The 12186-nt window shown below is 33.3% G+C and overlaps 2 pseudogenes; both read left to right on the top strand.

Moving 5' to 3' along the window:
* LOC138336840 (uncharacterized) lies at positions 1-4179 on the top strand (annotated as a pseudogene).
* Positions 4180-6534: 2355 nt separating this feature from the next.
* On the top strand, positions 6535-10702 carry LOC138305039 (uncharacterized; annotated as a pseudogene).
* Positions 10703-12186: the final 1484 nt, after the last annotated feature.

Genomic DNA, 12186 nt, shown 5'->3' with positions numbered 1-12186 from the left:
TTATGACCTAGAAATAAACTATAAATTGTATCAATTTTTGAGTAAGAAGGAACACAATTTTAAAGCAAACGTAACCAAATTATCTACCACTGATATCTCGGAACCCTATGATCGCAAAGGGCTATAAAAGCCTGATATTTATCTTATATAATTGCCTAACATCAATTTATTATATAACAGAATTAAAATACACAACTTTACCAAGGTGGACAACGGGTTGTTTGTGTTACTGACAAGGAAAGTTTAAATAGACATCGAGTAATTATATCAAGTAAGGGGAATGTCATCGAAATCAAGATTGTCCTTGTACCGAAACCTTAAATAAATACATATATCAAAGGATTTAGTGATCCACGTCATCTTTCGTGATTTATCCAATGTGATATATGTTTTTCAACATTGACTTGTAAATTTTATAAAAGATAAAAGTATCCACTATTATACCAAATTATTATTGTCCCACTAGATTTTCTGTTCCTTTTGGAGGAAAGAGAGATATGAATTGAAACGTAATTAAAAAGGTTCATTTCAATGAGTATGTATACAAGAAATTTATATAAACAAAAAAACTAAAGGTAGTATTTAAATAGGAAAAGGACATTTACAGAGATTTAAATATAATTATGACAGGGGTTTACACGGGATTAGTTCCGTTAAATGTTCGATACATAGTATTTCCACCAACAAAACATTTACTGGTACTACAGAACGTTTGAAACGTGTCTACCGCCGTTACACACTGACTGACAGAAACACACACAACACTTTCGCATAGATATCAACAGAGATGGTATGTATGATATTCTGTGATTTCGGATGCTTATTCATGAGACACTAGTTCTATTCTTAAATAACCATTGAATATGTTTAAGATGATGATATAATTATGTTTTATTATTATATTTCTAATTCATTATTACTAGTATGTTGTAGTACATAGTAATTAAGTACATCAATTTTGTAAAATGGCATTAATGTTTTAAATACTGAAATCTTTCATTAGCGAAAATTTCATCCAAAATAATTTGCCTTAGCAACCAGCAGTTAATTAAATGAAAACAGTTTATATAGAGATTTAGTTTATGCTTCTATGCTTGTTAAAATCAAACTTGATAAATGTCATTTATTTTTTGTTATTTTCAAAAAAATAATTGTCTCTATTTGTAACAAGTTGCCATATCACACCAGAAATCTTTACAGTCCAACATCAATAGAAAGCCTATTGGCTTGTCCAGGTGTATGGTAATATTTACATAGTTACCAATTACAAAGTGTGATTGCATATACAATCGTTAATGGTACTTTCTAGAACTCTATCACACATATATTTACATTTTGTCATAGAGACCCCCATTACTCTAATAATTATCTTGATCTGCATTATCAGTGTATAAATGCAGCCAAGACTTGGTGTAGTAATACATTATGTGCAACCAATGTAAACAAACCAAACCAATATGGCCGCCACATTCCAGGAAACTTCCTGTGTTTGGCTCAGCTTACCAACAAGAGAACTAGGCATTGAAAAAAAAACATATTTAAAAAAATACCAATAATAATAAATGATTTTAGGAATGTTTATATGATTAAAATAAAATAAAAAATAATCAAATATTCCCAGAATTCTCATGGAAATCATGATCAGTCTCAGACTGTGTCGTCTGCAACTGTTATAGTCACAATGGACAGCCCTGATCTGCATGATCTTGACAGCCTTGGCATCAATTTTAGTATTGGACTGCCTCAAGAACTCGAAAATGATGAGGAAATTCCAGATATTGGTAGGCCTATCATGGCAGTGACAGAAAGTGATGAAGAAATACTTCTAAGCATGGAAGAAATCTCTGAATATGCGGAAGCAATAACTGCAAGCACTGGAATTGCCTGATTTTACAAAGGCTGCTTTTGAGGAACTTCCACCTTCAGAAATGCCAGTTGATGATCCAATTTCAACTGTGAATTTAGCAACAGTGAACATAGATGGAATATTAAAGGAAGATACCAAAAAATACCTTGATCAGCCTCCATTAAAACGATTTCCATTTAAAGTTGCAACAGAGGAAGAGGTTAAAACTCTATTTCAATCCCGTTAATCCAAGTCAACGAAGAGCAGCACAAAACGGGCAATGAAAATGTATCAAGGTATTTCTTACTTTTTATAAACTTAAATTGTCTGTTGAATCTGATGATGTTGATTAATTCACATTGTGTAAACAAACTACAAAAGTAATTGAAACAGATGAATTGTTTTTTTTTAACACAAACAATCACATACCGTCCCAATATTTACACAACATGATGTTTTCTCTATTAATTCAATTCTGGTTATTATATAAACCATGGACCATAAATTATTTTCAAAAAACTTCGGGGGGGGGGGGGGGGGGGGGGGAAACGGCCCTTCGTAAAGATTCACAAGAATATCAAAATTAACACAATTAAAATATTTTCTTGAATACATTACAGAATGGAGCATTGAAAGAAATGGATTTGAAATAGACATGGGGAAAGTTGCACCTGAAGAACTAGCTCTGTCACTTGACAAATTCTATGTTGAAGTACGACCGAAACCCAGTAACACAGCTGATCAAGACCTTTACCACAGGAATAGCTTTTTGAGTATTCGTGCTGGAATCAATCGTTTCCTGTCGGACATCCACAGGAATATTGACATAGCGCGAGACAAGGAGTTTAAAACGGCCAACGGCGTTATAGATGGTATGTTGAAAGAGAGAACAAAACGGGCCTTTCAAAGACAACTAAACATAAGGAGGTAATCAGTTAATCAGATTTATCAAAGATAAGCAAACTTGAAGGCGCTACAAGTTGTCCAATTATACTGAGACACTGTAATTGGTACAATCTGTCAATCCACTTTGTTTCCAGAGGGATGGAGTTCCACCATCAACTTAAACCTAACTAATTTACCTTTGAAAATGACGAGAGTGGTGAAAATGTCACCCTTAATGTCGAAACGCAGCAGAAAAATCACCAAGGTGGCATTGATTCAGGGTCAGCACCCTCTGACAAGCGAATGTATGCAACAGGCTCTCCATGTTGTCCCGTAAAAATGTTAAAACTACTTATTGAAAAAACTGACAAAAGTGCCACTCACCTTTTCAACCAGCACAGGAAGGCTGCAGTCACTGCTCCATATTCAAACGATGTCTGGTTTACAAGCAAGCAGTTGGCAAAGTGCACATTTTCTAACTTCCTGTCAGAAATATGCAAAGCAGCTTCGGTTGCAAAATCTTACACTCCGCATTGTTTACTTGCAACTTCGATTCAGTTCCTTAATGACGAAGGATTCGTGGCAAGACACATTATGTTTATGAGCTCGCACAAGTCGGAAAGCTCTCTGAGGTCCTATAACCGTACCGTGTCAACTAACCACAGGGTTAAAACAAAAAGTAACGATTGCTAAACTACGGAACTTTTTGTATTTTACACTTACCTGCATTCACGAGAGCAGAGGAGCTCCGAAAAGTGTCAAGGTCGCTGGCGACCCAAATCAAAATGGCACGAAATGAGCAATGCACGTCCCGATTAAAGTACTGTAGTATTACAGCTTGTAGAGAAAAAGAGACGTGTGAACATTGGTATGGATGAAAAGATTGAACCTTTATGAAGATATCGGTGTAATAAATACGTAGGTAAATGACGATTAAGTATGAAAATACCGAGTTACAAAAAAATAGGTCAGATTTCAGGCAAGCGATTGATGAATCCCTTGTTATTTTATATGTATTTCTGGCTATTTTTTCATATAGAAACTATACATGGCCATGTGAACTACCCATAAGAAATCACAGTGCGTTCCTGTCAACTGTAGCACACCCGACGGTTTCTAGATCCCCATCTAGATCTCCCACTGTTGCCTAGTCGCGGCCGTCTAGTACAGTTTCTATATCCCCATCGCTTACTGTCGCAGCGTGCAACACATCTCGATAAACAACTACTAGGACGAAACACAAACATCAATGTCCAAACAAACTTAGCGACTCCGAGTTTATTCTCTTAACAACGCAGCATATACGGAAATCCTGTTGATAACTGATGGTCGCTGTGTGAGGCGAGTGTCATGCTGCTACCTTAGGCTTGAGTTGATGGGAGTTTTGTTTACACAGAGAAAAATCCGCGCGTGAAAATCGGCACTTTCGTTAAATTAACATATTTTTTTTTTCAAATAATGAAAACAACGCTTAAAAAGTTTACAATATCACTAAGAAATTAAAAGTTATTGATTAATTGTGATTTCTTGTTATCTTTTTACATTGATTTATAGTGACTATTTTTATCACCTTGAACTTGGCTGTTCGGTTTAGATGGTTGACGCGGGATTTTCAAAATGTAAATTCGATCTAAAAATACGATTTCATTGTGAAATAGAAATAAATGTAAATATAACAACTAAAGGCTTGTTCGATTGCAATTATTGGAGATATAAATGCAATGTGGTTGGCAGATAAATAGTCATAGCGCCCGTTTATACATATTGATTGTATAAATATGCACTGCTTGGATACATAGTTGTCCTAGGCTAAGTAGATAATAGAAATTTTATAACGTAGTTCTTCCAGTGGTTATTTAGTCTATGTTTAAAAATGTTAATATTTCCAGAGTTGACCACATGCTCCGGGAGGGCATTCCATACCTCTATAATTCTGTTTTTTTAAATACATTTTTGGTAATATTTAGACGGAACAGTTTTTTGAATAGTTTCTTACATGTCCTCTGGTCCTTGTATGAGCCATTGGGGTACATATTGTGTCACTGTTGACAAGTTCTATTTAATTAATTGTATATCTCGACCATTTCCACCAATAATTTTCTGTATTCCAGGGTAGGAAGGCCTAAAACCCGTAGACTTCTGTTTTCTGTAAAAATATACATAAAGATTAAGAAATTAACAGTTTTGCTGCTGTTTTGAAAAGAGCTGCCTCTTTTGTTTTGAAAACATGAGAAATTAATGTTTGTACTTCAAAATCTTAAAACATCATGTTCTTTTCAGTTGTATTTTTTTGTGAAAAATTTTGAAATTAATAAACGTCTGGTATTTTTTGTAAATTTCTACCACTTTTTTTATAACAAACATAAAAAAAAATGTTATGACACTGATTTATGAACAGACAGTTATGAACAAACAACAACCTTTTTAAAACAGCAAGATAACTGAAAAATGTAATCATTAGAAGTAATAATGAACGTTGCCTTTCATTAAATTTTATGATGAACTCTGTTGTCTTATAGTTTAAACAAGTTTTTCGTTCATTTCAAGCTACAAAACACATTGAATATGAAATATAAATTTGCCATATATTTCTTTTAACCGTGCATGTTTCTCGAGGAAAATTACTATAAAAAGAACTTTAAAGAAATAACCAAAAAATGACTGTCGACCAAAATGTAATGTTGGGAAGGTTCGTGAGCAAATTATGACCAATTCACCTATCTTTGTACGATATATAATTCGAAGAATAATGCCATTTTGATACCCTTGCTGTTTTGAAACAAATTAACAAGGAAGGGCGAGAAAGCCAGTTCATTTCCCCTACGAGACGTTGATGAATACTTCATAAATCATTTATGAATACTCTTTGATTCTTCATGAATATGTCCATGAAATTCATGAACTTGACACTTCAAGAATAATTTAGGAAAAAATATTTCATGAACATTCAAAAATCAATCCATTCATGAATTCATGAACATTCATCAATCTCGTTTATTCATGAAATTAAGAACATTCATGAACTGCTTTTATATATAAAACTATGAACATTCATGAACAACCAATCCATGAAAATTCATAATAAGTTCATGAATATTTGAAGAATATTCATGAACTTAAAACCATCATGAATAATCACGAATATTTATTTGTGATAATTCATGAATTTGTTATGAACTACAACTCGCAGAAGTATGCGCAAGTAATTCATCAATATTCATGAACTGGAACAATTCATGAATATTCTTGAATCGAGCCACGTCAGTGTTGTGTTCATGAAGTTTCATGAATGCAAGTTGGTTAGAGTCAGCAACATATGAACAACTCTACTGGCCCATAATTGCCAGGATTGAAATTTACTACCAAACCAATGGAAATTCTATTGGAATCAATTCAACATTTGACGAAACAAATTCTTAAGACAATATGTATCATCCATATATCAATATATAACATCAGAAGAGTTTAACATGAAATCACCAACAGTTTACGGTGTTCATTTTATTTTCATAATGCCACAGATATCATAAATGCTGGGAAAATTCTGTTTTCAGGGATATGCAGCAAACAATGTCATAATACATTGTCCAAAATAAATCTAGAAAAAAAACCCAAAAAAAAGCCACCTGTAGTTGTAAAGCATGATAGTTTATATGGACAATTTGACAGCATTTCACAAACCAATATCTATGCATAAACACTATAGCAATATCAGTGTGCAACAATTTCATGTTGAAAAGGTACTGCATATAAATACAAATGGGATAATCCTTTCACTAATATGCCAAAACCTCCATTTTAAGATGAATAATGTTTCCCCTTCCACACTGCAGCAGATACAGCAGCAATTTTGGATGGTGACTGTTTTGGTGGGAAATATATATCGAAGACATCTGACTTCATTGGATACTCTTTTAATTCATCAAAATGAATGAAATATCATGTCAAGAATAATTCATTAAAATTCTTTTTAAAAAAGATAAATGAAAAATTTTCATTTATTTTAAAGAATTTGAATGAATATCAGTTATGCATAAAACTTCATGAATTATTCTTGATTTATTGATCATGGTAATTCTTTAATATTTCATGGATTCATAAAACTTCATGAAAAGTTCATGAAAGTCATGAGAAATGAATATTCATGAACAGTTTTTATGAACCACAATCAGTAAATAATGTTGAAAGTTCATGAATCATTCATGAACGTTCTTGTTGTCATGAATACCATCTCGCAAAGGCTGTATCCGAGGCTGATTATAAAATACCAGAAGAATCTTTACAATTGATAAAATAGACATTTCATAAAACTATCTTATACCTCGGTTTTTTCTTAACGAAAGAAAAGAACAAATCACCTATGCAGTGCAGGGTTTGCAATAGCTTTACTTAAAATGATATACAGCAGAGTAAATGACAGTGCTACTAATGCGTCTATGAGCAGAAGAATTGACAAACCACCCGTGAAACCACCAACCATAACAGATAATGATATAAAAGCCTTTATGAACACAACGCCTCAGGCACAACCACGTAAATGATACATTGTTTACGATTGTGACGAGCAAAATCCATGGGATTGCGGAGGTTAGTCAGACCGGATGTCAGGTATGTTCAGTGCCTACGTCATTTCCGTTCTTCTACGAAAGCATTTTCTCATCAGATACACGAAAACTGGCAATCTGGAAGATTTCTAAGTCCTACCACAACAGATCGGCAATATGATTCCTCCATTCTGGAAGGAAAGTCATTGGGTTATCAAGACTTCTTCATCAAAGTTCCTGACGCTATCAAGAAAAGGAATTTAACTGGTCTTCATAACCTTTTCTCCAAAGATCTGAATTTTGTTCGGTTTAATTGGGATTTTACTCGACAATTTCGAAAGTTTACGGAAGCACAAATGTAATTCCGTGGATATTAAAGTTACATTATTCGGTCTTATATTCCACGTTTTTCCATACCCTTTTTAAGCCCACAAAGAGCATCGATGAAGAAGTGAAAATAGTTGTAGAAAAAGCGCCCAAACTTGCATGTACCCAAATTCGTATGAGTGGAAGTGCGACAATACCTGGAGATGATATACATACGACAATGTCACAATTGAAAGACATTTGGATCATGCTTAAGGTATTGGAAAGTAAAAATTTCAACATATTTGTAGCGACAGACACTAAATATGTGCGGGACCAAGCCAAACTGTTTTTGAATAATTTATTGGAAGCAAAGGGAAGAATCCTCCATATAGACTGGAACCCTAAAGGTGATGGACTAGCTAGTGGCTACAGGAGAGTTGTGGTAGATTTTTTTATTCTCACAAAATGTGACGTTCTTATACTGACGAAGAGTGGGTTTGGTATCATGGCTGCCTACCTGTATACTAATTATATATAACGTTACGAAAATGTACTGTCTAACAAAGGACGGACTGATGCCTTGTTCCAGATATAAAATTGATGACTACTACCCTGGTGACTTACTGTCTCCATACTAGTTAATAAGATGGTTATTTCACGTATGATTGCTGCCCTGGCGAGTTACCGATTCCATTTAATGTGGCAAAGCGACACTTAAAATCATATTCCTATTATGATATTTCAATATTGTTTTAATTCTTTTGGTGGTATAAAATTTAGATAATTGAAAAAAAAACACCATTAAGCATAGCACGTTCTTTAAGCGATAATTCTATATTGTAAATAGCGGGATCACGGTCTGATATCATGTCATATTTATCTTACTATTCAACGAACTTTGAAATCGACAAGACTTGATGCGAATGGCCGCATTGAGACTTAATTCTATGTTGATTGTGAACGTTCATGGGATAGCTATGCGTCAATTAAAAAAAAGCAATCTCAAGCTGTCCAACGAGTGGAACCTAGCTAAATATTCGCATAATGTTGATAAAGCATCTGTTTTGATTGGATTATTTTCTTGACCTTATCCCGTTATATTCATAGAAATTTAGGACGTTGTTGTGGCTACGTCGAACTGGTAAATGATTACGGCTTTTATATTGTCAGATACCGATCAGGACAAAGACGTACGTCAATGACTGTAAACTATGAACTGAAAATTATAAGACTGATTGTAACGTTAATCAAAAGTGAATCAAACGTACAGATGATTACTGTTAGTAAAATTGTTAACAAATTTCGAAATTCATGATCTAATCTCCAGTAGATTCATTAAAATCTACATTCTATGCCCTATCAATCCAATGATGCCTAACCTTAGTATTCGTTTTATAAATCAGTTTTGGCGGAATTGAAGTAAATTTTAAAAACAGAAATATCAACTTGGACATACAACACAGTATGTATCACATCAGGTCTAATTCTTAATGAAAGACAAATGGCATGATAGTGACACCAATCAAATAAGATCATAAATTAAAGGCTATAAAACGTGTTTTAATGATAAGAATAATAAGAATTCAAAACAAACTGTTATTGATTAAGGGATATAACAGATATGTCATGAAGTCTTTAATAGTAGCTATACTTCTGAAGGCACCTCTTATATATATATATATACACTAACATTTTGGTAGATCCAGCCTTTGGCTGCCACTTGCCGACGAAAATGCGCTCCAATGAGCTGTATAGTTAAACATTTGTCTACTTTGTTCCGCATTACTGTTCGTAGCATATTATGTAATCGCGTTCGTTTTGTATTTCTTGATAAAGGGGCAGATCGCCTCGAAAATTTGACGACATTTTGTCCACATGGTTGGAATTACTTCCTTGTCCCATATATACACTAACACTAACAGAGTGAACACGAATATCTGTAAAATGATATATTGTTATAAAAATTGCTTCAACACATCATTAAGTGACTTATTTCTGAACTGCAGACACAAGAATTGGTGTAGCATTAAAGTGATATGTGCCGCAACTGGGCGAAAATTTTGACATACTTTTGTTTCTTTAATAATCTATTGCAAACCACCAGGTTTGATGAATTAAGCTGTTAAAATCATTGAAAAGGACAGAGAAACATATTTGATGCATTTTAATAATTAGTTGCAACACAGCATTAATGCAATGGAAAATTCTTGTTTTTTATGCCTTACGTATTTTTATATGGAAACGTACCTGCAGAAATCACATTATAATTACTAATAGCATTTCAAAAATGTGAAATGAAATTGTAGACCACAACTTGGATTTTTGGTCTGACCTTATGTACTCATTTTACTGCGCTGTAGATGTAAATATAACCCGATTCCAAATAAGATGAGACTATTTCACCTTTCCCATTTAAGCAATTAAGAAGCGATTTTGAGTCATTTCCTACTTTTTTTCGAAATTGGGATACTTTGAGGAAAGGATATTGCTATATGTTTGCCTTTTCCTTGCCTTCACATATAGCATATTCCCTACAATGTCTTATTATTCTACATTGTCTGGCCATTCAATGTAGGGAATTCCCTACATTGTTGAATTTCTAAAAACGCCTGAAAGGTTCATATACCGTGCGTTTCAATGAAGCGAATTCCCTATATCACCTAGAATATTGAGATGCAAAGATCCACGACCTTTCAATGTACCGAATTCCTTATATCCTACAATATCCTGAATGCGTCCGAAAGAATCATATACATGGATTTTTCAATATAGGGAATTCCCTTAATCATCTGAAATATTTAACCTGGCTTCTCAACGTACTAAGTATCTTACATAGTCTAAAAAATGAGGAAGTCCTGGTATATGCAATACGTGAAATGAATCAAAACGCAAAAATCATTACACAATTATTACATTTATGTATACCCTTTGTTAATATTATGATTGGTGTCAACAGACATTGATTGCAATTTAGAATGTTACTTAAAGTAAAGACCATCAACATCATTGAATGAAACTGGAATGTTAATTATTATGGTAATGTTTATAACGCCATTATAATAACCAAGAATAACGCCGTGTTTATTAATTTCACATAACGGGAGACGATCTACATGTATAATAAACATGAAGACACCAGATACAGAAGAAAGATATTGCGGTAAGTCTTACTTTTTTGTTTCTTTATTTATAACCTATTTAAGCCAATAGTGAAATTGAAAATTGTTGTTATTCCATTTTCATAATCATCCTCTTTCATACATTTATACATTGACAGAATGTGTTCTACCTATTTGTAAAGTGGATTGTGTTCGCATTGCATTAAGATCACCTTAAAAATGTTGTCATACATAATATATGAAAAATGAAGGTCATTACATTGAAGCGTTTATCATGTGGAGATATATACCTGAAGATTCATTCACATTTGTTTGACAATACAAAACAATATAAAATCAATGTTGTCATTACAAAATATTTTCATTTTGTGATGTCACTATAAATAATAGTAATAATAGATAATAATAGATACCAGGTACTTACAAGTTTGTCATAAGTAAACTTGACAATTATATTGGGTAACGCTGTTAACTCTGAAACTCGAAAACAAAGCTTATTACGACGTTCTTTTCCTGGTCTTGCAGAAATTATATTTCATCGTGCTAAAAACTCTTGTCAGATTGGCAGAAGTCAAAACTTGTCATATAATTAGAAGTGCCAATATCAAATTTGACAGCTTAAAGAGGCCGAAAGGGTCAATTATTTACAGAAATTCGTCAATGTAGTTACATTACTTACGTTCCTTCTAATATTTCATTTTGATTTCGCCTTAAACTTCACATTTCTTACTGTTTGTTTTAAACGAAATCATACAGACTTCTCAGTAAAGATAAATGTTAAGAAATAACATATTTGTTATACCATAAAAAATGTTCAATACTAGACGAACGAAAGTGCTGCCGAGACGCACTTTTTCAATTCGAAATAAAATTGGTTTAAATATATCTGTCTGGACCGAGCTAGGGTCAATTCGTCCGAAGGTTTCTTGGTGACCTTGACGCCCTTTGTCCAGGCAGACTTAGCCTGACTCTCGGCATGTGCGGACGTGGTTTTACCAGTCTCCATGTGACACCACATTGTATGGTATATCGGCTATGTGTTACATTTTTATACATGTTTGTAACTACAGATTTTAAACTCATACGACTGAGTTATCGTTATGTTTTGCGTTAATGAGCACACTTCACGAGCGCGTTATAACAAATGTTGACACTTTGTCACAATCTTAATACTAAGGCATCATTTGATGATATAAAGTTTCGTGAGGAATGAAAACTTTTCCTTACAATACGAAGTTGCTATCATATAATAATTAATTGAAATAATAATTAATGAAGCTTTTTGATGTACATTTAAATAAATGTGATTTTCTTATTGCATTGTATTTTTAAAAATTTTGTAAGCGTTGGTTAGTTGATCTATTTATCTTATAACATTTGTTACCATGGTTGACTGCACACATGTCCAGTCCTTTTCATTGCCATGTAATAATCTTGATTAGCCATGAAAAGAGATTATATGTCACCTCTACTGTGGTGGCAA

Source organism: Argopecten irradians, chromosome 12, assembly GCF_041381155.1.
Source record: "Argopecten irradians isolate NY chromosome 12, Ai_NY, whole genome shotgun sequence".
Classification (NCBI taxonomy): Eukaryota; Metazoa; Mollusca; class Bivalvia; order Pectinida; family Pectinidae; genus Argopecten; species Argopecten irradians.
The sequence above is the reverse complement of the archived record's forward strand: the minus strand, read 5'-3'. Positions and strand labels throughout refer to the sequence as shown.